This window comes from Corvus kubaryi, unplaced genomic scaffold (genome assembly GCF_017639235.1).
Source record: "Corvus kubaryi isolate FWS band 111438036 unplaced genomic scaffold, C.kubaryi_AGA036_p1.0 split1-131, whole genome shotgun sequence".
NCBI lineage: Eukaryota > Metazoa > Chordata > Aves > Passeriformes > Corvidae > Corvus > Corvus kubaryi.
In genome coordinates this window covers 1,874,752-1,902,264 of record NW_024582073.1, presented here as the reverse complement: position 1 = coordinate 1,902,264, position 27,513 = coordinate 1,874,752, and the positions used below count along the sequence as shown (strand labels likewise).

General features: G+C 40.2%; 1 protein-coding gene across 4 annotated transcripts in view; it reads right to left on the bottom strand.

Annotated features, from left to right (window-relative positions):
- MTUS1 (microtubule associated scaffold protein 1) overlaps positions 1 to 13,768 on the bottom strand; it is a 117,206-nt gene extending 103,438 nt beyond the window's left edge. For 3 of the 4 annotated variants that reach the window (XM_042053621.1, XM_042053623.1, XM_042053624.1), the window contains exon 1: positions 13,671 to 13,768. The gene's annotated coding sequence lies outside the window, so the exon portion shown is untranslated. Of the gene's footprint in view, positions 1 to 13,638 lie in introns of all 4 variants that reach the window. The other variant, XM_042053622.1, reaches the window with a different exon arrangement.
- Positions 13,769 to 27,513: the final 13,745 nt, after the last annotated feature.

Here is a 27,513-nt window from a genome sequence, read left to right as displayed (position 1 = left end):
GCCTGCCATCACCTCATTATTACCTGACTTTCCTTGGTCCCTAGTTGAATTTGTTATGGCTTGATTATGACTTTTAGGATTTCTTAAAAGCTGCACTTTAAGGTTAGTCAATACTGAGCTCTAGACTGATGTTTCTACTTCATTACTCCCCATTTTGCCCGTAACAATCTCCCTCATGGAGATGAGCATATTTTCACTCTATTTAAATATAGCCCAAATAGCACCCTGTAAAAAAAGTGATTACCAACAACCTCCCCTCTTTCTTCTCTTCAGAACAGATCCAAATGTATCTTCTGTTTGACCCATCCATTCATATTTTGTAAACTGATTAAATCTGCAATCTGCGTGCTTTCCTGAACAAGATTTTCCAGCTTCTTGACTACCACTTTTGACTGCTAGAGTCTTTTCCCTAAAGAAAAGTTTTCCTAGACTAAGGATGCTCAAGAGTGCTGCTGGAGCAAGCTGACTTCACACAGCAGCACCAGGCACAGATCACTGTAATCTTCTGAGAATTAAGGGGACAGTTTGAACACATTGTTCTCCTTCATCTAATTTAACACACAAGGGGTAGAAAAGAGCCTTTTTCTTCAGAAGTAACATTTAAAAATTTCATCCTAAAAGCTCCTACTAAAAGTTTTCCAGCTGAGGCATTTAATGTGTTATTTCTTGAATGAAACACAGATTGTCCTTTTGCTACCCCTCTATAAAGCACTCAAAAGTAAACTTTTCTTTGGTTTGATCTTCCCTTTACCTCTACACCACCAGCAGGAAGAGGCTGGTCAACCAAAAGCAGTCTCTCTGTCCTCCCTTCCTGAAATGGCCCATGAAACAGTTATTTAAGTAGAAATTTTTTTTTCATTTATAAGGAAATCACCAAATACATTAAACTATCATTAAATTGTCTCCAACTACTGACACAGGTGATGTAAAAGAGTAAGTAGTTCATACCAGTTTTAGAGTTGTAGCATTCATGTGGAGGATGCTTTTTTGCTGCTGTGCAGATTTCCTAACCATTTTTGAGGGGACCCCCTGCTTTGGTTCACATGAATGCCATCATAGTATGTGATGTATGAATTCTGTGCTAGCCATTTGCAGTATCATTCCTTTCTTTAGGATGCAAACATGAGCTCAACCAAACACCTAACACTGGCCCAGACAATTTCACTTCTGTGCTGTAATACAAATACCACACAACTTAATCAGAGTTAAGTAAAATATTAGCTTGTCTGGGAAGTTGTTGCAGCCTCAAATACTTCTTTCATGGGTTTGGAGTTATGGGATTCATAATTATTTTCATTAAGAGGTCCAAAGTGTGAGGTTTCACATCTATACACGTTGAAAAAATTCACATACCTGTTTAACCTGAACATGAGATTTGTATAAAAAAGCAAGATGAGGAAAGAAGATTGGCTCTCCTGTCCAGCCCAGCTTACCTTAGCATGCCTTCTACACTGCTTCATTCTCTCAACTACTGAGAGCATGCAGTCAACAGTGTAGAATTTGAAGAAAATGAGAAAATCCTTGGGATATTTGGCAGAAAACCTGGGTTTGCATCATCTGGCACAAGAAGCAGAAAATGCTCCCATGAGTGGGATGCTTTTAGCAAAGTTCTTGGTAAGCTTAAGGTCAGAATCTGACTGGATTAGAAATACAGTGTCAGGATCAAAGCTCCCACCTCTTTTCCAGACACTGGCAACCCAGTCCTCTGGATTAACCTAGAGATGTGAAGAATGCCAGGTGCACTTGCTCTTACCTTTCTTCTTTAACTTCTTCCATTTCAAGTCCTAATTATCAAGACTCCCAAACTAAACTTGAGTTTTACATGCATCAAACCTTTGTTTAACCTTTACGTTCCAACCCAAAGAAAGAGAACTAAAAATAAAATCATCCGAATTTAGCAAGTTACCCAGTTTTCAACAAGTTTAAGGTTCCTTCATGCAGATCAGTGTCCTTTAGGACGATTTTTACTACCCTACGCTAGAACTTGTTTATACTGGACTTTGACCCACAGATGAGTGCTACCATTTAGCCTAAGAACTTCTGGAAAAAGTTCCGATAACATCCATAAAAATTCCCCTCAACTAAATAGAAAAAATCAGACAGATATTCCTCCTTCAGGATACCCCTGTTCAGGATTAGCATTAAATTATAATCTTTCAATTTACCAGACCACTGCACTATTGAGTAATTTATTTATTTTTTTGGCTACCCAGGGAACTGTTTGAGTTTCAGGGTTAAGCACATTCTGTTCCACTTAAATGGCAACATGCCAAATCCATTTAAATATTTAAACATTAACCTCAAAGTCACTGGTTTGTAGAAAGGCAGCCGTTAGTCCAGAGAGATTAATTTTTTCTCCAGGCAGTATCACTGAGTACAAAGGTCATTTTGCCTCTTTCTGAAAGCAATTTGTGAAAGAGCTGAAGAGCATGGAAAAGATACTACAGTACTCATAATCACTTCAATGACAGCCTTCTTCACAAGAGTGGACAGACGCACATCATTTGACATTTTCCCTTTTCCTCACTACTTCTTCTGTGTTTAAAAATGCTACTCTTTTACTGAATGAAAAAACACAGGGTTTCTACACTTAATAGATTGTATGATTATTGAATTATTCAATGCTATTCTGAGGCACAAAATAAGAGAAATTTGCCATCTAAGACTTCTCTAAAACAAGAACAGAAAAGGAAACACATACACTGAAAGGCTATTAACAGTTGAGGGATTCAAGGACATGCCCCTTTGTACACTGTTGCAAGTGTTCACTCATAAGTAAATAGAAAGGGACAGACATGAATACTGCACTTTTAGTTTGGTTTTTTTTTTGGGAAGTGTGGGGGGGCCTGGGGGTAGAAGATCATCCCAAGAAGTGCAGGGAAGGAGCCAGCCCACCACTTTTGCAAGCCACCTTCTGCTACTGGCAGACCACCATTAGTCCTGGAGATGGGAGAAACTTTTTTACGGCATCTAAATGTGTTTACATTTGACAACCACAAACCTACTTTTATATGAAGCTATTCGTTGGCAAAACAAAACTATCATCAACCAGACATCAAGAACACATTGCAACAGATTTTTTTTTTTTTTCCTAGAAACCTTTTCCACTCCATTTTTTTTAAGAAAAAATTCTAGGCTGCCCCTCTACAGGAACCTTGCATTCTCTGCATTTATAAATAAGCAAGCAGTTTGTAACAGTAGCTTTATTCTGACACCAATCAGATAGAAACATGAACTAAATATAACTTATGCAGATACTATGGAATGACCTCTACAGAATCAGACTTCTTTTATCAATGATATGCATCCCATTACATATTAGAGAATGGAAATATTGATCTCAAAGTCTGCCACAGTTTCTACATGGCCTTCAATAAGAAAACTAAACAACTGGAAATATCTGGAAGCCTGTAATGGAGTGACCTTGTAGAAGGCAAAGCTTTCCTGCTTACTTTGCACTGAAAATAGCCCATTGCAGGGGAAAAAACACCCCCACCACACAGACTTACTATATTTAGGTGACACCTTACCAACAGGGTACCCCCTAGGAGAGTAAATGCTGGAGGCATGCCCACATGCCAAGCTACACCACTGAAGTGTCAAATGTTCTGCTGGAAGTGCTGTTCTAACCACTGCAGTTTCTTACCTTCACTCTTCTCAGTTTTGACTACACTACAGTCACTCCTTTCAAGGCTCCACAGTGCTTATTTTGTCTGAAAAGTGCATTTTTTACAAATGTGTGTTTGTGACTACACACTGTTGGTAGAGCAAGGCCGACAAACCAGCACAACAGCAGTGTGAGCTGTGTGATAATGGGAGTTCAGCTTACAGAAGACACTGCAATAAAGATAGCTGGGCACAAAGGGGACGAATTACAATACTCATCGCCACTAGGTTGGGACAGGTGAAAAAAGCTGAACGCTGAAAAACATCCAGGGACCCCAACTAACAAGGCATGCACCACTGCCTTGTGCTTGAAGCACTTGGCCAACAGTTGTCTGGGCAATCAGGGAAGCTACTAGTCCAATACAACAACAACAAAAAACATGTTCAATACTTTTCTTGTGAAAGTAATGGCTAAAGCTGCAACACATCTTTCAGTAGAGGCAGCTTTTAGCAAGACTTCAGAAGGTCTAATAATACAGCCTCCGCATGCAGGAAGCTGAAGACAGCTCTTAGTCAATTATCACCTTGCAACTAAGGTATTAAATGAACTACAGCTCAAGATGGCTGAAATTTGGAACCAGACTTACTAACTTCTTAAGTGCTGAGATGCGGCCTGATTAAAGCAGAGAAGCACGAATAAATACTAGTTATGCCCAATACAACTATTATGAAACCTGTGAGAAATTTGTAATGTAGAAGACTGACTTTATGGTATTTCACTTTGGAGCCCACTTGCTGAGCAGCAGGACATTTTATTACACAAAAGCTACGGCACACAAACCCAAAAAAGTTCAAGGCAAGGAAAGAAATGTAAAAATTAGTCCTAACCACACACAGAAACTGCTCAGATATCTTGATCTGTCTGCTTGTGCAATAAGGTAGAAGCAAGCTTCTACCACAAGCAGTATACATAATGAAGTGAATGTCCAAAAGGATGTCCAATCTCCTGAGAAAACTGCCAAGCTCACAAGGTTTGTACTACCTGCTACTGGAATATCAAGGATCTACAGAGCACAAAGAATCCTTAGGTGAAGCAGTGGTCTGCACAACTTCAAATCAGAAGCTATTCATTAGATGAGAGCAGAGCGAGAACATTCATTCTGTTACTACAGATTCAAGCATGCTAAAGCAGGTGAGCTTCCCAACTGCTTGGCAAGCCTCTGCTGTCCTTCCAGGCAGATACCGAGAGTGCAAATACCTAAAGGCATCCAACTGCCCAAGGCCACCCACCTATGCCGACTGCAGAACCAGCCATTATTATCTCCTGGCATCAAGCCTCTGGCTGATTATAATACTCTGTCAGGAGACAACACCCAGACAGTTCAGTTTCATAATACTCAACTATAACAATTCCTCAACAGGTCCTGTGAACTGTTTATGACAATACACAAAGCAGAGGAAACACAGATGCACTACAGGGAACATCCGTAGTTTTGAGACGCTTCTATACCAAGACACAAGTAAGGACGCAAACAGACCAAAATATCTGAGGAATTCCTTTCATTCAGGGAAAGCTTGCAAAGGAACAACTCCAGCAATCCACCTGTAGATACAAAAATTTGATTACCCGAAACTCAGCAACAAATAAAATGACCCTCACAGCATCAAAAAAAGTACGTGGTAAGTAAGTAACCTCCTATGTGATATAAGAATTATTCTCAGACAATTCTGGCAACAAATTCATTAAATTGTGTCACATGTTATAATACATATGAACTACAAATCATACCGACAGATTTTCTTTCAGCACCTTCACGCTGCTGAGGGCAGCTGCTGCTGCAAATAGAGACCTGAAAAAGATGAGATTTCACAGACAATAAATCAATCCATGTTCCTTCCACACTGCTTGAAAGATAAAGCAGTAAGAATAAAGTTCTGTAAGTTTGGCTCATAGCACTAAATGAGGAGCAAATAAAGCATACAAAATAACATTCTCTTTAGTGGAAATCTGAGTAGAGTTGAGCTCCTGCAAACTTACACCCGAAGTATAGCTGAGATGATACAGCACCATATAGGCTGCCCACTTAAAAATACCTGGTAGAGAGCACACATGAAACAGGGAGTTGTTCAGATAGTATTAACACAAAGAAACACCAAATTTCTGCAAAGTTTTGTAGACACCTCCTAGATATCTACAATGTAATAAAACGATCAAGTCAGCACCTAGGGCGTCTTGCAGAGGTGAAACTCGCAGACAAGCCAGTTCTAGCGCAATTAGGTAAGACTGCAACAGTGGAACAGCAATCAATAGGCTTCCCAAGATTAGATAAAAGTCAGCCACAGAGTAATGGTTTTAAGATCCTTGATGACTGATGGGAGAAAAGCAATAACCAGTGCACACATCAGATGAGAGCACACTGCAAGAGACAGAGCCTGCTTATGCTGCCAAGAACTGCTAGGCCAGTACCTCCAGAAATGGTCTGCATCACACAGGCATCAACCAGCAGTATCGAAGGTGCACTGTCCTGCAACTCGAGATGGACACAGTGGAGGCAGCGTCAATGCTTGACCTGCTTAGACAGCATCAATAAAGAAGCCACAAGACCATTAAGAGCTTCAGCCAGGAGTTTGAAATAATCATGTACACTCAGGACTGAAAGACTAATGTCCAAACGGTGGAAAGGAGCAGTTCAATACAAGCATTCCTTTTCTTCTTTTTTTTTCTTCTCAAAGCAATAACCAGAAAGAAGGGGGGAGTCAAAGAGAGCCATGCAATAATCCAGTAATGGTTTGAATACCAGCACATTTGCAAAACCAAAAGCTGTCAATCCTCTTACAGGGAATCACAAAGTCCACATGCAATGATGGACAAAGCACCATCTAGTTTCAACCAACGTTTTTACAGAAAAAACCCCAAACCAAAACAACAAAAAAGCAGGAAGGATCACCTGCAGCAAACTGCACTGAGCCTTACATGGAGAACCTTGAACATAGCATCAAAGACAATAGAAGATGCTTTCTCAAGCACACCAAGTGCAGTTGTCCAATCTCCACAGAAGATTTTCTAATGAGCCAGGTTAGATCTCTGTGCCGAAAAACAGTATGAGAAGACAATTTCAGTGCTAATTTCAGAGACCAGCTGAACAAGCTCACTATTTCAGTCCAAAATGTTGAGCATAACGTATACTCCCAGGAACTAAGATAGAGGAACATGAACAGAAGTCAGTTTTTACGTTCCACAGGGACAACCCTAATACTGCATACATCTTGCTGCAAAAATTAGTTCTTCAAACAACCCATCCTTTCACTTTAGTGGGTTTTGGGTTTATTTGAGCTTTAATGTGTTTGTCAGCTCCTTCACCAACAAAAGTCAGCTTTCAGACAAATGTGGGCAGCGAATCAAGATGCAACAGTTCACTTTTTATTACATTTAGTTATCCAGTTTCTGGGAAAGGTATACACTGATTTAATGATGGGACTCATTAAAACTTGCATTTTCTGAAAACTGTGACATTTAGGTTTGCTAACCCCAAAGAGTACAATTTAAGTATGAACAAAACCAATGCAAATCAGTAGAAGGCTTAACAAATATTTAAATAAAAGCCTAGTAATGAAGGTGTCAGGGAAGTTCATGCTTTGCAACAGGTAAAACTCCATCAATAAAATACCAGAAGAGTTTAATCTCCAAGTGACATCATTGCAGATGACATGATAGTCCAAAAAGGCACTGCCTGTGACAGAGAGGAGTGTTAAAAGCCTTTCAAACCAAATTTCAAGTTATTCTTCAGTTTTTCCCAAAAGAACATCACAAAGATTCAAGAGGAAAACATCCTGACACTATTTTACTTTATTAAGTTTTATGTTGCTTCGTAAGTTAAATGGTGAAGTAATATTGATATAAGTAATCCTAATATTGGGATGCATGCTGCGTATTTTTTTTCTGTACCAGCCAGCATTTCCCAAAATGAACACCTACCCCAGTTATTTCCAAATGTTCATGGTGAATGAGTTTGCCATAAGCTGTCTTTTTAATTGAGCAACTTAAAGGTCAAGACAGACACAAGAAAACTACCAGTATGAAATACTGCCAGTACAGAGAAGTGACATTAAATAACACAGAATTCAAGACATCAAAAGTAATAAAATAAGCAGGAGAAGAAAATAACGAAAGCAACTCAAAGTGAGAAACATATCCAATTTTGACAGTTTCCAATCAATCCTTTATACATCTCTAAAACTGGACACAGTTTAAAAGTAACAACAGCTGTGTATGTTGCTTTTGCTCCACAGAGCACTGCATAGCAGTGGTTACCAGAACTCCAAAAATTTTAAATAAAGCTCGTAAAGACAGACATACTTCCACTTTTACACACTGTATATATGCCACTTTTCTACAGAATAATTTTTTATCAAGCTATTACTTATATCCACAAAGCAGTCTTCCAATTTTTCACCATTTAACCATATACCACTAAAAGTAGTCAAGTTTCATGCTAATTTCTCCCAGAAAACTTGGAGAATTTTTTCCTCTCAAACTAAAAGCAATGCTAAATACATCTGACACATCAAAACTTCATTCAGCTGGATGAAAGGACAGGCTTAAAGGGGAGCATATGAGAACTTCTTAGAGCAGGAACCAGCATTCAGAAAACTGCAGAACTACAATCTTCTTGCAATTCAGAACTTCAATAAAGAGCTATGGTCCTGCTCAGGGACAGAATGAATCATCTGATCAGTGTCATTTCAGAGGCAAGGGCCACCAACAGTTTACTTTGAATCAATTTTCTTGAAAGTCTCTGTGTTTGACCTGTAAGAGTTCAGTACCAAAACCGGCTACAACTGCCAACTAACTTCGATAACAGCACTTGCCTATAATCCTGTAAATGGCTCATCAACCATCCTAGTTCAAGTTATTTCTTTCTGTAAACAAAGTTATTTGCTAGAATACCCAAAACAGATTACAGAACCTCCAACTACAGATCTGCAAGACTCAGCTGCACCCTGACATGACTGACCTGATCTAGCACAGGGTGTAGCCCTACTTCGGTTTGGAGGTTGGAAAGAGGTACTTCCCAGCAAAACTGTAATTCTGTAAGTTCAAACACTTTTTAAAGAAAAATACTAACCTGAGGAAAATATTATGAAAGCACTTCCTGCCTTTCTTTTTAAAGTCACATCAATGGTATTTCAAATACCTCTAATAATCACAGTAAAAGAAATATTTCACTGCCACTAGAACATCTGAATCAGATATTAAGAGCAAGCAACTCAGACTCTGTCCAAGAACTGATGACTCTTGTAGACTATGTATTAACAGAGGATGTGTGCTATACATAAGCCAGCACAGCAGCATCTTCCATTTATACCTCCAGTTTAAAAATGGTCTCACACCATGGTCTTGAAATAGTCCAACTGTCTTACCTTTAGCATCCTCAGGTAAGAGTAATCACATTTGACTCACCAGGAGCATAGAGGTACACAGCAAATAAAATAAGAAAGGCAGATCATGTTAATTGTGAGAATGGGCACACAAACCATAGCTAACGGACAAGTCACTGTCTTTCTTGTTTAACAGCAGTTTATTCATCAGCCCATACTCTTTACCACGATGCTCTCAGAATGCCCAATGGCATACAGATCCTTAGTTCCCAAACCCTCCTGGAATGATGGTGCAGCAAAATCCTCCTATTTTTTATATTCTTCAGTCAAGATTACTCAGTCTGCTGCATTTCAACACTGGAGACATGACAAGGCAGCAGCCTCAGCTACAGCGCCAACAGGAGATGAATGGATGCAAAAGGCAGTCTTTAACACTTGCAACTACTCACACTCATCCAAGAGTACAATCACACTCTTTTAGGAGCCCAGTGACATAAATAATTTCTTTTTTGGCCAGCCACATAGGCTTACAGCTGATCTCTTTTCTGAAGAAAAAAGGAGCACCATTTCACAGATCACTCCATCCAGACCTCACTGATGTCAGCTAATGCCATCAAACTAAACTAACAAGTCCAGAACACACTATATGGACCTCATACATTGACAGGAGATCAGGGAAAAAAAAACATATAATGTATCTACAACCATGTTTTTCATAGTAATGACAATTCCTCCTTCAATACTCTGGTTTTGCTTGAAGAAGGCTTGTCCACTTCTTCACTGACATGAATGGAGCAATCACAGAAGGGAAACTGACTCTGGAAGAAAGCTTGTCTTATTTCTTCCTGTTAGACACAGTATAGAGAGTACAGAGTAAAAGTTATCAGAGATACTAGGAATACTAGCCACTAGAATGAAGTGCTACACCACACACGTTCCAACTGTTTTACCCCACCTCAGGGATTTTGCTGTACAGCTGAAGACCACTGTCACTCTGAGCATGCAGACAACCTCTGTATGCCACATTCACAGGGGTCTGCACTAGGAACTAGTTCATCAAAATCCAGTGTGGGTTACAAAATCTTGACTCCCAGTGCCTTGAGTGCATTAGTTTCATTTCCCTGCACAATTACCATATTGCAATCCATATATCAACACTTATATTAAATGCAAAAATGAGCTAGTTTGCATTTTTTAAAATAGTTATCTAAGATTGCAAAAGAAAAATAGTTGTGAAATGTTTCAATATTTGAAGATTGCTGAGAGCAACTTAGCTGAGTTGGAAGGGCTAAAATAAATTCTATGACAAAGCCAAACAAAAGGACAGACGTAAAGGAACCAACTAAAGAGGAATAACAACAGAGACTGGGGGGGGGTCAGTACAAGTGGGCAACTCACAGATCACATCAAAGTCATCCACTAACAGCAGCTTCAGTTTTTCCTGATGCAAAAACCAGAGTGGTAACTAAAGCAGTTTGAGGTAACTTAGTGTAAAAGGATTAAGGCAATTCATTCAAGGGAAGAAGTCCATGAAATAAAACTGACGTTAAGATAGGTGCTAGGGATGGGAAAAAGGAAATTTCCCACTGAACAGTACGATTTAAATGCTGACATAACTTTTTGGTACTGAAAAAGCCCACTCATGTAGAATACTAGGACTCATAATTAATACTATTTTTTTACTTGGAGGACACAAAACTATCAACTAGCACTGACTTTTTTGTCAGATAATAAAGCATACCTATGCATAGCATACTCTGTGGAATCATGTCCATAACCACAGAGAAAATAGGAAAGCAGAAAACAATTCTTCCCATGCCTCCATCAGAGCAACTACTGAGTCTAAAAACATCTTCATACATCAATTAGGAAAAGGAAAAAACTCTACAGTGCAAGCACCCCCTTAGAAAGAAGTAGGCTGTTATCATTCTCACGTTAATGTTTGCATAAAGCAAACTGTGCCAGTTCCACACAACAAACACTGAAGAACCACTAATTCTTGCAATCAAGTAAAGCAGAATAAAGAGCATTTCCTCTTCCACCTTTAACTCCAAACTACTCCATAGAACGAGCATTCCACAAACTCACCGGGTAATCCTCTGAATTAATGGGGTAAAAGCAACTAAAAATGCTTGATTTTCCCAATTAAACAGTAAATCAGGATGCATCATGAAACTGAATAAATAGAACAAAATGACTGGAACAGAAATAGGGACGTAGGGCAGGCAATCACTTCAGGAGCTTCTGTTGAATCATATATACCACACGTGGCACTTCTGATCACATAATTATCTCTCAACATCAAACAATCAAAATACAACAGTGGTACACTTTAGCATCTTATATGAATATATAATATGCCACATTTCTATACAAAACATATACATTTATACATGTACATGGCACATATATATGTATAAAAACATAAGTGTGTTTTTATTTTTAAAGAAACAAAAAAATAAGTCCCACACTATCAGCTGGCTAATCTGCATTCCACAGTTCCTATAACAAATCTTAGTAATTATTTTGCTAGATTGTTGAGGCCATTAGCTACCCAACAAGTTAAATCTCAGCTCAATAGTAAGTCCTACAAGATTTTTTTTTTTTAAAAACCCTCCTTAAAGTTGACATTTTTGTACAAGACCTTGGCTCTGCCTAAAAAAGAAACCCACTTCTTCCATATGTGGTTGCAGACGGAAGTTTGAAATCAGAAAATGGAAGAGTTAGAAACAGAAGCCCCAAATGCATTTACAGTGTCATTACTCAGTCAAATCTTGACTTCTTCAAGGCCTTGACACTGCACTTTTGCAGTTAGTCAATTCTCAGATATTGATTTCAGCTGTAAGTAAAACACACAAGAATAAGGAACAGTTATGCATCCAACAGTACGGCTTTCTATTTACTGAATAGCAACTGCTCAGAAAGATCATGAAGCCCATTTAAGGGGCTAGCTACTAAAAATTTAACATTTGTTCAAATATTTTCAACATATGGAACCTTTACATACAGAATAATGCTTACCCTGAATGGAAAATCATATTAGGTAAAGTTTTAGCATCAGATTTACCAGACTGCGATCACTGTTTCAGCCACAGTTTTGAAGCAGACTGATCTCAGCCAGAAGTTAGAGCTCTGCAATATTTTAAAAGTGACTATATGAATTTTTAGTACAGCCTTGTTACCACACGTACAATTATACTCCATAAAAACAGAGCTCAAATGCAATCTATTGCTCACCCACGATAATTAGCACTAGGAGAACTAAGCTAACCCCAGTGGCTACAGTCATGCGAGCCAGCTGCTGCAATGCTGCTCTGAAGTTCCACCAGAGCAGGGTGCATGTCACGAGGAATAACCAATTTTTAATACCAATCTTATTTAGCAATCCAGATACAGAGACCTATCATATTAGTTATCACCATCCACTCTGAAAATCTTCGTGATATAGGTATTGAAGGTGAAAGCTTTTCTATTCCCAAAACTTAAGTTTCACTATATGAAAAGCTTACCTTTCCTCAATTAGGAAGAGAAGTGTTACAGTGTATTGAATTAATTCAGAAAAAGAAGAAAGAAATTGATCACCTGTGAATATATATTCAACAGCATAGGTATCATCCAATTCATTAGACTTAGTGCTAATATTTTACATTACAGCTACTTAAGACCTTACAATGCATAGGCAGTGCCCAGTAATTATTTATTTCACCTAAGTGAAAGTCATGCATCTGCCACAGTGTGAGACTTTCATCTTTCATATAATCCCCCAGTGTGGGGTTTAACCAGCTGTACTGTTCCATCACATCGTAAGCATAAAGCAAACAAATAATAAAACCAAAGCACAGGCTCAGACCCCGTGACAGAACATCACCTACATACCCTAACCAGAAGGGGATGCTCAGTTCTCTGCTTTGATCATGCAGTAGAAAAACAGAGGGGTAGGGTGTTTACATGGGGTTGTTTTCTGGGCATTTCTTTGTTTTGTTTTATTTTAAATATCTGCGCTCTCTCGCCTTGGCCTTGGAACAATGGTATCAAGTTAAAGCTCAATGTCCTTTTCAAACTCTGGCTCTCCTCGCCAACCTTGAATGGTATAAATAGCAGCAAGCAGACGAGAGACCATTAAAAATACTCCTTTAAAAATCTCAGGAGTGTTCGTGCTTGTCGGGCAGGACCAAAGCACCCCGGGTGCACAAGAGCAAGCATTTTAAACGTATCAAGCACGGTGTCAGTGTTCACCTAGATTAAAAAAAGCTACGCCAGCAATACACAATTTCCGTATCTCTCAATACCGAAAATTCCAAACACACGACTTGGGCCCCCCGAAGCTGTGACCCCGCGGTCCAGGGGAAAGGCCCCTCGGGGCGGGCCTCGCTGCAGCCGCACCTGCGCTGCTCCCCGAGGCCGCGGCTCAGCCTCACCTCGCCGGGGCCCGCGGAAGCGCGGCGGGCGGGAATGCCCAAAGAGAAAAGAAGGAAAGCGAGTTGGAGCAGCACGGAGCGGCGGCAGTGACCCGCTTCCCCCGCCAGCACGTCGGCGCCCGGGCTGCCCCAGCCGCGCTCAGCTCCCGTGCCCCGTTATCCGGCCGCCCCGGGAAGCCCTCGCTGAGAGAGCGAGAAGAGAAAAAAAAGGAAGGGAAGAAAGAGAAGCACTCACACTTCTGTAAAAGACAGTAAGTCAGCACTTACGGCGGCGCTCACACGCTGCCCCTCACTTGTAGATCGGGCGCCGCTGAAGAAAACTGCGCCGCGGCCGCTCTCGCCGCCGGCACCGCCCCCCTCCGCCCCCGCGGAGGCCCCGCACCCGCCCGTGCGCTCCTCGCCAGCGCCGCCGGGTTGGTGTCGCGGCTCTCGCGCCCCTCCTGCAGCCCCGCGCTCTCTCCGGGCCGTCCCGAGCGAGGCGCCGCCGCCGTGTTCCGGCCGCACCTGCCCCGCTGCAGCCCCGCTTTCCACTCCGCTCACCTGGCGCTGGCCGGGCAGCGGGGCCGGGCCGGCCCTGCGCGGTGCGTTTGTCGGCGGGGGGGCCCGGCCGGGCGGTGAGAGAGGCGCAGGTAGCCGAGCGGGGGAACTGGGTCAGCGGCTAAAAATACCGCACGGGATGGAGGAGGATCCGGCCGCGGCAACCGGGCAGGCGACCGCTCCTCCTGTGGGCTGTCGACGGGACCGGGGGGGCGCGGGGCTCGGCGGACAGGGGGCCCTGGCCGAGCCGGGGCAGGCGGTGACCTTGCTCCAGCCGGGCAAAGTGCGCTGGTTCAAACTCAAAACCGACGGCGACAAAACCTGCCTGGCCTCGCTTCAGTTCCTAAACCGCGTGTGGCTTCACGGCCGGCGCGCGGGGTGAGAAGCCGTGGGATGTCCCGGTGCTGGAGAGCCGGGCTAAATCACCCGCCCGGGGCAGCGCCTGGACCGGCCGGGCCGCATTCTCCCGGCAGGGCCCTGCCCCCGCCGTGCCGGGCTGCCATCCCTCCCGCCCCGGGCTGCTGCGGGAGGCGGCTGGCTCCCTCGCGTGCCCACTGCTGCCGTCACGAATGAGGGAGCGTGGAAAAGAAGTTTGTTCCTGCAACCTATTGCAATGCCCAGGGAGGTGGTGGAGTCACCACTCCTGGAGATGCTTAAGAGGCGTCTGGACCTGGCGCCTGGTGATAGGATATAGTGGTTACAGTGGCAGAGCTGGGTTGACAGTTGGGCTTGATGATCTTAAAGGTCTCTTCCAACCTCGATGATTCTGTGAAGTCAGCTGAGAGCTGCCATGGGTCTGAGGTTAGCGAAACAGTGTACAGCAATGCTAAGGCAATGTCCAGGTTACAACAAAAAGTCTCAGGAGGTTCAGGCATAATTTTCTTGATGGCCTAAGCTGTGCAATGATAGTCTTGGCCTAAGATTGTGTTTATGCAGAGTGGTTTATAAATGCAAACCAGATAGAAAGTGTGTGATTTTAGTGACTCTCTACAACTTTTAACTCTGCTGTAACTCTTTTAAGCACTCTGTCCATGGTATTACTTGCTGCCACTTATTTAGGCTTGACATTCTGGATTTCAGTGGTAGTAGAGCCAGCACTTCCCTCCAGGATCTGTCCACTTGGATTTCAGTGGAGAAGGTTCATATTGTGGTAGTCTCCCTGACCCAGTGGATTAGCTGCTGGGGATTCGGCACTAAAGTTGTCTCTTCACAGTGGTGGCAATGCCCATAACATGAGGCAGAGAGGAAAAATCTTTTATTCATTATTACAAAGCCCCAAGAAGTAAGTTACACCTATGTGATATCTGAGGAGGAGAAGCTTCCAAATGCCAGCAAGGTTGGAGACGCTTACCTGGCAAGTCTGGTGTATGAGGGCACAGTTGCCTTCAGGCCTCCTGTATGCCAACAGAGGAGTCTGTATCCAGGACAGATTTGGTGACTGCACAGGAAATGCTTTCTTGACATCAAGCTAATTCCCTGACCTTCCTCTCTGCCCTTCTCTACTATATACAGTTGCTGGCTATTTATATATGTGATGAATATGATTCAGAATTAAACATGCCAGGAAGACACTGAATCTTTCAACCTAATAATTAAAAAAGGAATAGAGCATGATTGCTTTGTTTCATCACCACATGAAAGAGAACTATTTATTTTTATTGTGGTTAGCTTAGTAGTAACAAACAAAATATTCCCATCCGTGAAAAGCAATCTTGCGTGTCTTTATGGGCTTCATCCAAAGCATGCTGGAGTCAGTACTATTATGTATGGGTTTTCAGTTAGCACGTGACTGCAAATCTAGTAAGCTGGATCAGAGCAGGAGTGTTTTTGGGCTACAATACTGAGCATTGTGCAAAACTTGGGCTCCCCAGGAGAGTCTATATGGGGCTCCAGACCTTGGGAGGCAAACACTTCAGTAGCACAGCTGAAGTGCCCTGGCATGAGTCCGCTGCTGTGGTTGAACGTGTGGAGCAAGGGACATAGTGAGATTTTTGTGGTGTCATTAGATTACTGCTCATGTGAAACTGAATGATAGATAGTTTACATAGCCAGCCTTTTAGCAAAGTTCACAGGCATGGCTCCAACTGTATGTATCAAGGCTAATCTCAATTACAACTTAAAAATGCCTCTGTCTTTGTCACCGTGGGGATGGTCTGGAAAGTATCGACTGATCGCTACAGCTGAAAGCTTGTGGTGTTGATCTTTATCCTGCCAAAGATCACAGTTCATTCAGTGTTCGCTGCAACCATTCCATTCTGATGGCTCTTTAATTTTTCCAGGTTTTGTTGTTTGTCTAGGCCTTTCATACAGCAGCAATCAAGGAAAAAAAAATCAAACTGAAAATCAGATACTTAGATTCTTTTAAAAAGAGATAATAATGAGATAATTACTTTTGCTTCTCTGCTTTTTTTTCTTCCTCAGCTCTTCTGGTCCTTGCATTTTTGAGTTTCATAAATGTAGGAGGAAGACTGCAGGATCATGTCTTTGAATGTTGAAATTGAAGGGAAGGAAATGAGAAAAAAAGAGGGAAGAAAGGCAAAACCACTTAAATAAGGAAGAGAAATGAAAGACAAAGGATGACGAGGGGAAAAGTAACCTGGACCACAAAGTAGAATAAAGCATGGGAAAGAATTGCAGACACCAAAGCAAGAGGTGAATATCAGAATAGATGGGAAAGGGAATAAATGGATGAACAGAGTTTTTTATATTCTTTCCGTGTTTCTTGTCAGTAGGAGTAGTCAGGAGTAGGCTCCACAACTGCCTCTGAAAGATACTTCCAGATACATTCAGACTCCAAGAAGAATATATGTCTGTCTTTAATAATAGATATGATTGCAGCAGGTATAAATAATTTGAAATGGTACCAGGTAACTTGAGTATCAATAACAGTAAAAATGCAGCAGCACAGGATGGCCAAGTCTGTGTCCGGCTGGTATCCAGGGTAATGGATGGCTTTGAATAGGTTATTAGGGAAGTCAGTTTCTGTTCCTGACTCTTAATGGTTGCTTGTGTACTTTAATATTATATGGTAATTGGCTAGAAAAGCAGTGTTGTAATAGGAATTGAAATTTAAATTTCCCTGCTCCCAGCTAGGGACCTTAATTGTTGCATTGCAAAGTGATGCCTTGCTTCCCTGGTCTGATGAATGTGGATTAGTTTGTTCAGAATAACAGATTTTGAGCAGGCACAATGAAAGACATTCTTCCCAGCTAGCCTCTGGCCTGGTGATGAAGGGAATTTCCTGGGAAGTGTCAGATAGGACTTCACTGTTGTCCTCATGACCCTCCAGGTCTTATATCTGCTGTTTAGCTGCTGAGAGAACCTGCCCTTCCTCCTGTCATGCTTTTGAAAAATGCCAAAATCTAAGTGCAGACCCCACTGAAGCCTAACTCAAGAATTAAATGCTTTAGATGCCAAGAGGACTGTAGTTGGAATGTCAATACCTGACAGCTTGGGTGCTTCTCACACTACTTATTGGAGATTCTGGTCCAATGTACTGCTGCTTCTGGTGTGGGGAGTGGGGGCACATGGCCCAAAGCTGTGGGCTCCTGGTTAGAAAACTGGTGCCAGAACTTGGGGGCTGCAGCTCTCAACACTGCAACAGCTTGGCTGTGGCAGATTTATAGTCTGTGATAAGTCTTATCCTGGCTGTATTTGGGAAAACACCATGTTGTGGATTTGTTTATGTTACACAACAGTGTGTTCACGGGTGATTCTGTGGCATCAGGAGGTTGTGATGATTTTTTTTTTTTTTTTGATGTGGAGAGAGGGCCAGTAATGACTGTGGATAACTGCATTCAAATTCTTTGGCAAGTGTTAAGTACTGTTCCCCTTTGCTTATGCAGACTACATTTAAAGTACTGCATTAATACAAAACAAACCTTTCTGCTGGCCAGTGCCAATTTTGGTTTAAGAAAAGTATAGCACCACAGTTGAAAGTCTTCATTATATTCTGAGGCTCAATTACTAATGAATATTCTTCTTTTTTTTTTTTACCACAAACTTCGCATTCATATAACTTATTTGAATTGAATTGTATACTTACTGCCTTGAAGTGAGGCATACATACTGGTGAGGTATACCAGAGAAAATCATTGAGTAGTGCTGCTGAAAATGTTGAAAATGTCTTTGGATAGTAATTTGGGGTTGATCTCATAATTTTGCTGATGATTTTACCTGTAATAGCTACAAGTATCATCATTCTAAGAATCCTTGATATTTTTCCTCCACAGTTTAGAAAACAATCAGAGCGACTGTGTATATCCTCACAAAAAGTACTGGTGAACAGATCACAGATCTCTCGGCTAAATTAGTTACATGTGTAATTTTTCTTCCATATGCTTTCCAGGAAGGGAAGGTTCAGACCTACTTACAGGCAGCTCTGGTGAAGAACTAGAAAATACTCTGAACGCTTTAACAATTAGACTAATTGTAGTTTGCTTGATTCCGTAATGTAATAAACTCTTTCCTTCATGGGCCATTATCTGTGGGATAAACCTCTACATTGTATGTGTTATTAATTATTTATTCCTTCCTTCCGTTATTCCTAAAGGGACGTTAAATAATGGGCTCATGGTTTCTGGCACAATTCATAAGAGCAAATCTGTTCAATAATATTAGGAAGCATTTTCTTATGGCAAATAACGTAAGTTTTATCTTCTGTGGAGTTAAAATACCTTTTAAACTGTTTTATTCCTATTAATATGTCAAGAAATCAAGACAGTTTTTTTCTTTCTGATATTAGTGATTGAAAATATGTGTGTTACTCTTCTAGAGGATTTTAATTACTTGCTTTTGTAGTTAGATAAAAAATGGGCTGATTTTCCCCCCTTCTTTAGTGTCATTTCAGTGGGTTTACATAGCCAAATGCAGAATGACAACTGTACTGTTCTGTACGAACTGTTACACCTTGGCATTTTCCACATACGCTGTTTCCTAAACAAACACACTTTCACATAGGCAGATTTATGCACAAAACTCCCCAAATATGGCTATTTGTTTATTCTGAGGAGGTGAGGGGGAAGGTTGTATAGTGAACACAATGAACCAGCAGAGTTATCCTTAAAGCAGTGTCTTCAATCCATGTCAGTACAATTGAAAATTTAATTGCCTTTGTCAAGTCAACAGGGAAGGGATATTACAGCAAGGAGGATGGCTAAACCTTACAAAAGTTTACTGGCTGGGAGGATGGCTGCTAGGAAAGGTTAAATCACAGATCATGGGAAGATGTTTGAGAGAGTCATATATTGCCACAATGTGAATATTTCCAGTGAAACCTGCCCACTTCCGAAGAGAGTAGTGGTGTTCTTTATAGATGTCAGGAAATGACTGAACAGAAAGAACATTTAGAATCCTGGTCTTCAGTCATGCTGAACTGGAGCTGATACTTAAATAACCAAAGGAATACTAATGTGATGAGTGATTTGGTCAAAGGAGAGAGAGGAAGAGACCTGTAAAAAAAGTGCCAAGAGATGCTAGCTGGTGGGGTTATTTGATGTGATAAAGAGATGATGGTTGACAATAAATTTCTATGGCACTTGATTACAAATAAGAGGAGACAGTGGAGGGGTTCTCCAAGCAAGATGCTGGCAGATGAGTCAGAAAGCTGCAGAAGTGAGAGATAATCTAGCTGTCAGAGACAGCACAACACATTCTTACCTTTTTTTTTTTTTTTTTTTTTTTGGGTTGGGTGGCTTTTTTTGTTTTATTTTGTTTATATAAAGGAAAACTTTTTTTCCTAAAAGTCCTCCTTAAGATCTTTCTGTTAAAGGAACCATCTGTGGCAGAAAAATGAAAGTGAAGAAAAAATTCCAAGTGAGTATTTGCACAGACCTATTTGAAAGTGTCTTGCCAGAAAACAAGTGGGTCTGAGCCTTTAGGAGCTGTGCCTGTGCAAGAGCTCCAAGCCTTCAGCTATATAACAGTGGTTAACAGGGGGCTGCAGAAGAATGATTAGCAGTAAGACTTATTTAAGGGAAATTAATAGAAGGGAAAGATCATACAGGCAGTTTCTTTTCCTAATTTTCAGTGGTTTCATCACTAGCCTCACTATAGACCTAATGTCTTAAAAAAAATAAAGTTTTGCTGAAGTAAAAGCAATTTCATTCTTACCTCTAGCAGGTCAGCTGCTTAAATGGTGCTGAATATTACTTGCTTCTGTCACTTTTCTATGATTACAGCACACATAAATGATACTGCTGTTGCAGCATCTCCACGGTGTGAAGCTTGGATGTGAGATTTAGTTCGCAGGGTTTAGCAAGTATCATTTGCACCATGGTAAATATGGACATGGGGATGAATAGGCTCTTAGCCAGCAGCAAATACATGATGATGTGACTTGTTCTGACAGGAGAGGAGACTAAGCTAACTTGCACAGGGTTTTCCAACAGCAAATGCAAAGTAATGCATGCTGACAATTTCTGCAGAGCAGCTGATGCACAGTAAGTTGTTAATAGGCGCTAACTTGATGGTACTTCTGAGCTCACAAGACGATGTAATGTGTACCACACTGCTTTTGCTTAGATCCTGTTCTATCAGTAATGGCTTCTGTGGGTTTCAGATCTCTATGTATGTGTGTATTTCATTAGACACGCAGCACCTTAATACTGCAAGTTATGCCATTGTTCACACTGGCTGGAGTAGTCCTAATTAGAAGTATGATAAACGTAACAGGACAGAAACAACAGAAAAAATGGGAGTAATTGTTATAAAGGTAGTGTGTACTAAACAGAAGCTTGCCCCAACAAAATAGAGAGAGAAAAAGCTTGAAACCGGTTCTGCGTGGCAACAAGATGTCCCCTCCTGGGCCTCACTGAGACAGGATAGAACAAAATGCTGTGGGGCAGCTATGCTGAAGCAGCCTATGGCAGGATTTAGGACTGATTGCTCAAAGTCAGATAAGTGGAGAATTAAACCCTTTCCTTTTCTCTTTCCCATCCTCTCTAACATAGACGGATGAATTCAAACATTAATGAAAGGATAGCATGTGCTTTTGACTTGGTGATTGAAATTGAACAATGTTCTCTATGCATGAAAGGTTACTGAATGGACAGTAAGAGATCAGGGAAAAACAAGAAAACACTAGTCTTTTCTGCCTGTCATTTTAAAGAAATGCTTTTAATCCAACGGGAGCAAGAAAATGAAAATAAATGTACGATTTTTCCCTTCTGGGTGGTAAACCAAGCCAAAAGGAAGAAGGTAAGGAAACATGTACGGAATTTAGAGTGAAAATAATCCAATGGGAGGAAAAAAGGTTTCTTATTTGCACTTGATGTGTTTTAGCCCATGTTTTCTATAGCAGCATAGATCACTTAGAGATCTTAACATGGACTCATTTCCAAGCCAATCCTTATTTTCCTTAGAAGAGGCCTGATGTATTAATTTTCTTTGCCCCAATACTTGTTGTAACTGACCAAGGAAGCTTTGCTAGGGAGAAACCCTAAGTCTGTTGTTCTTGGCATAGTATTAATGGCTGGACAGACCTTACATAAGAAAATATAGCCCTGTTTAGGATTCAAGCCACTCACCTTTATAAACTGGACAAGATTACTGTTGAATCAGGTGCATCTGAAATAAGAACAGCATTATTTTACTGGAAAATTGCAGGTGAATGACACATATCAGGCATGTATTACAGGTCTACAGCACTCTTCACCTGGGATTCAGTACAATTTATCTGTGAAATTATGTGTTGTTGATATTTCATACTGTAATGACAATGTAAATAAAATAGTATTTACTTACTAAATAAATGTTGAATTAGTATTTTAGATATGTTATTTTGGCTATTGTGCAATCTTAAGGGTTAATTTGAAGTATAATGAACTGTAAGAAAAAAGGAAAAGCCAAGCATACAAAGTTACAAAATTATTAGCATTAACAGTGTCTGGGCAATCTATTTCTTTTGTTGGTTTCACTTAATTTCTTTTTTCTGATAGGTCAGTAGTCCTGGACAGTAGGAAGAATAGTTAGTGGAATTGGAACAAACAGTATTTTCTTTGTGAGTAGCTACTTGCTTTCTTATAGCTGAACTCAAGGCTAGCACACAGATAAGCCATCAGGATGATTGTTGGAGTGTTTTGAAGGCAGATGTCAGTTAATTTGCACAAGGAATTACAAAAAACTTGTTTTCTGTTGCAACAAGCTCCTGAGTCAGAGCTGGAATATGCAGCGGAAGAATACTCATCCCTGCTGTCCCACATGGTGCCCTCCATAACCACAATTTCTTGCTGAACCTCCTATTTATGGGCATTTGTCAGTTTTTATAATTTTCCACAGTCTGAAATGGAAACTGTGGTAATAGATAGGATTTTCTAAGCCTAGAATTACTAGAATTCCCCCAAGGAATCCCTGTATGCTTGGGGTTTTTTTTCCTACTTTTTATTTATCATAGAAAATTGACTGAAGTATCATACTGTGGACACTAACTTGTACTTCTGGATTTCATTTGCCATTTACAATGAGCAGCTTGCAGTGTTTAAAATGGATATAAAAGGCAGCACTCTTATTAAGAGTAACTGATCCTGTCTCTGTGAATATTGGTATAATGGATGGTGGTGCCAACTCGAGCTGATTACTTCTTCCTCTTCAGTGCTGCTGTCTCCGTGGAAGTTGAAGCTGCAGGATTCCTTAATTAATCCTGCCAGTCCAGAAAGTGAAGACAATAAAGGCTAAGTATAGTGGAGCCTTTTGCTATAGTCAGCACTTCCTTTTTTTACATACACAGCTTGGATGCAAGCTAGCAAAGGTAATCTATCAGGGAGAGCTGTGGACATTTTAAATATACCCTGGGACACTTACACAGTACATTTCTCCCAGGGACTGAATTAATATTGTGTAAAATGCTTCTGAAAAGGACCCGTTGTCCTACCGTAAACCTGTATGCAAGGAGTAGACAAAAGCCTTAACCTCTCTTCATATCTTGGGTATAGTTTAGGAATTGCTGCTAATAAGGTTTTATTCTAGTGAAAAACCTGAAGATTTCTGATTGTAGGTGAGGATCAGAACTATTAGCCTAGGCTAGTAATAGAATAAAATATAATTCTTGAATTGCATATTTCCTGAAGAGGTTTCACTGTGCTGTGTAAAATGTTTAAAATGTATTTCCCTTATACATGAGGATAGTATGAAAGAATTCAATGACTTGCTACATGATTCAGAGAACATAAGAGGTGATGGGGAAAGATGTTAGTGTTCATTTTTACATCTACAAATTCTAGGTTTCACTTCTTAAACTGAAAAAATATATATTTGGGGCTTATTCTTCATATTTGAAAAATGAGATCCATGAGTCATGATCCACTTCCTTGCTTTCAAAATCTCTGTGTCCCAAAGAAGGAATTTTCGTTTTGGTTACTTGTTCTCTTACCACAGTGACTGGATGGTAAAATAGGCAGTGAAATAAACACTACTGCAGTACTTTTTTCTTTCAGATAATAATACAAACTTTGCTTAAAATAATGTAAGAAACACATTTGTAGCTGAGGATGTATGTCACAGCACTTCAAAGAAGCAGTCTGCTGAAACTTACTTGTTTTTAATGAGTAAGCACAAGCACACCTCAAATAAGGCTTTCTCTGATATCACAGCAGACCTGCTTGCATTTAAATTAGTGGGTCAGCAAGAAAGGACAGGGGAACCTTTTATTAGCAGCTGACTTCTCCCGAGTCTCATTTTACGTTTTTGCTTCCAACACTATTCAACTGAAAGGAGATCCTGTAAAAAAAATGGAGGTGAAAAATAGAGACAACAGAGACATGGCAGCTGCCAGATACGAGCTTCCACTATGTTCTTCAAAAATATCAGTATCCTCACTGATATTATACAGAACCATGATGTGGCATCTGTCCTTGTGAAACAGGCAGTCTTTTGTATTTTCTGATAAGAGCTTTTCATGAGAGAAGTCTAGGATACAGAGTTGGGTATTTTCTTTAAAGCTGTCTTACATGAAGAGGCTGCCCATCAAGTAGGAACCAAAATTAAATATTAATTTAAATTATATTTCACCTGCTGAAATCACTATGGTGGTGCTGTTCTCTAAGGAAGTCTGTACTGTTTCCCTACAGTCACTCTGTGATGTACCAGAAGATCTCAACAGTGAATGTCACTCTGACTTCGGTCAGGAATTCCTCCTATGTTGGACAGCTGGTTGCTCATTCCTCATCTTTCTTGATGGTGTTTTTTGAAAAGCTGCAGGATGTCTTAATTTCACTTGAATTTTGGGGTTGAGGGTTAATTAGTGTACAAATGACAAAGACACCATGTGACCTCTCTAGAGAATATATAGCCTCTTGTCACATGCATCAACAAATACATCTGAGATGTTAGGGGCCTTTACTCCCTTGCCTTCTTGGCTGTAGCTCTTCCCAGCTCTTGCTGGACATACACAGATATTTTTGTTGTTCTGGTAACGTGAGAGAAGGTGGCTGATCATTAGTATATGATGAATTACAGAGCACATACAGACTAACAGGGCTACACTCACTATAGAATACTAAATAATGAATGTGGTTGATATCTTTTTAATGAGAAAGTAAAATAACAGAAAAGGTCTGTTGTTAAAGCTGTGTTTTCTTTGAGATACACTATAAATGAGCTGCTTGAGAAGCAGATGACATACCTAATTAATCCCCAGTCTAACTTTACTGGGCTTTGTTGATTTGCATGAGATTAATTTTCTTAATTCTTCTGGGGAGAGAAAAAAAAATTGAGAATTACATACCAGGAAAGGTGTCCAGTTATTTTCTTACATGTGAAACTTTTACGTCCAATTTAGTAGCTCACGTGCTTTAGTTTAATTTTGGGAAGTTAAAGGGAAATAGAAAGTAGAATTTTAAGTTATTGTCATGGACTGCAAATATTTAATGACTTTTTTTTCCAAGTTGTATTATTAATGACTTGTTTTATTCAGATTGTATAAACATAAGAAGGAAGCCCTTCCCTTCCTTCAGTATCCTAGGGCTTTTTGCTTAGAAATTTTAGCTTGAGTGGCTTGTGTTCTTCCAGATGGGTATGATTTTTTCTGTTTTCTTTTTCTCCTATACTGAGTCAGAGGGTTAGTGAAACCAATTCATAAGGTGTTTAACCCCTTGTTAGGAGAAGTCACTAAGAGAAATAGATGAGAACTGTGCTGAGATCTCTCATTAAGCATGCTGTGTGACAGAAGTAGGATTCAGTGACAGAGGACTGGAACAATTTGAAATAGTCTTATTTCAAAAAATTCCATGAGATATTTACAATTAAATACTCAGAGTTACTGGAAAATTTTAAAAAAGTGATACACTGCAATCATTAAAACCCCCTTCATCACAAGGCAAAGTGACTGCACGTCTTGCAAGCATTAGCAATTCAAACTTGGATACTAACCTATGGAGTAAGACTTGCAAGACATCTAGCAGGGACAATGCAGCATGAATTTTATATTTGCTGAGTACCATATGAATAATCCACTGATTTCTGTAAGGAAGCTTTTCCCAGATGGTTGTATGGCATTTTGGCAGGAGATGGATTTCCTCATCTCCCTGCAGTAAATTCAGTACGGCCCAAGCACTTACTTCATCCTACTTGTTCCACAAGTATTCACATAATCTCAGGTTCTTGATCACAAGAAACATTCAAATGCTGTATTATTTGTGTTATGATATAAAGATGGGCCTCACTACAGTGAAGTTCCCTTGAATTTCTGGGTCGTTGAGATGTGAAAAATAGAAGATACCCCAGCAGGGAAGAGCAGTAGAGGAATCATAGCAGGAATGCAGTAGTGCAGATCTGTTAGTTCAAGTAGTGTTTGGAACTTGCACAGTTTTGCTTCTGCTTCCTAATCATCAGAAGTCACAAACTACTGTTGTAATGCGAGACTTTTTATAAAAAAGAAAACACAGTTTAACTACCTAAATGATCTGTACCTCAAGTGAATTAGATGCTGTGAATTTCTACAGTTTAGGTAACCTTAGGAACTCATGTATTATTTCAAAAATTAGTTAAGGATGAAGTTCATATAAATATTTTTCACTTGCTTTCTATCATGTAATAATTAACTTAATCAGGAGAAACGTTGCACTAGTTTCCAAATGAAACCCACGTACAGAGCACCATCTAGTGCGGCATATCACTAACAGAAAAGCATTTTGGCTCATATGTCAGTTGCCTGTGTTCAATTAATGTAATATGAACTATAATGTTGCAATAAGTGCCAGACCAGGGGCTCCCATGGCAATATAATCTTGCAATTACATGACAGACCATGGATTGAAAATTGTGACCTTTTGCAAGGACAACAAAACTGGATGTACTGAAATTCAGGTAATCATTTGTGAGAACCACTTACCTGTAAGAGGAATCTGTTTATCTTCCTGCCCATAGTGTTGGATGACATATTCATTAAATAATTCAATCCAGCCTGTTCTCACAATTGCCATTTTGAGTGCCTTAAGAACACCATTTAGCTGCTCGGAGCCTTTGCTCAGGTTCTGCAGAACCTCAGAGCTACCCAGGTTCCTTAAGCCAGTCAGTCACAGGTATGCAAAGCACAACTAACAGGTCATTAATCTGAGTGTCATTAAGACAGGAAGAAAAAAAAAGCAGGTTAGTTCTGTAGGAGAGATGGGTAAAAGGAATTTATACACAGGTATTTATGACTTGCTGAGGAAGGACAGAAAAGTGAGCTACAAGACAGTTTGCTTGCAGTTTTTGTGCAAAGGCCATATTTTGCTTCTTCTGCAAGCAAACAAACATGAATTTGGCCCCAAGGTTGTATATTCAGTGTTTGTGTATCAGCATTATGTTTCTAATGCAATCTATTTAGCATTAGGGTGGGATTAAGAGGAACTGTTTTAGTTAACTGAAGATGTAGTAATGACAAACCAGATTTCATCCTGCACTAAACAAAGATTAAGATGGCCCTCAGGTACTTGGAAAAGAGAAAATTTTGAAATGTGTATTCAACAAAAAAGATTAATTAAGCATCAGAAAAGCCACTATCACAATAAAGTTTTATACCCTCTTTGAAGAAGCACTTTAACTAAAATTTGAACCTCCCTCTGAGCATACCTTGCATATGGATTTTAACTGAATGTTTGAATCCTTACCAATTTCCCAATTCTCAGACCTGCTCTGAGGAAACACCAAGCATACTCATATTCATTTCAAAGTACTTCCTGGTTTTGAAGGCTCCATTTTTGCTTTCTAAGTTGACCACTTAAATAAACAATTAAAAAAAAAACCAAAACAGAAGTAAGTGGAAAATTTTCAAAATTTAGGTACAGAATACTTCCCTGGATACTTCTGCTCTCTCTTCCTGTTACAACTGCCAAAGAGAACCTACTACTGAAGGAAAATCTGCATTTTCATTCTTCTGTGCTAATGAGAAGTGAACTAAAGGAACGTGATAGGACTGTTCACAGACCTGGCAACCTGTGGTTCTAATCCCCTTTCTGGGTATACCATTTCAAGAGCAAGAAGAAGTAGCTCTGACAGAACAAATGTTATACTGACAAAAGGCATTCAGGAATTGGTGTAAGGAGTAACAGTTTTGGGAATGGTGAGGAGAGGTAGCAAGACAGTGAGCTGAAGAGAA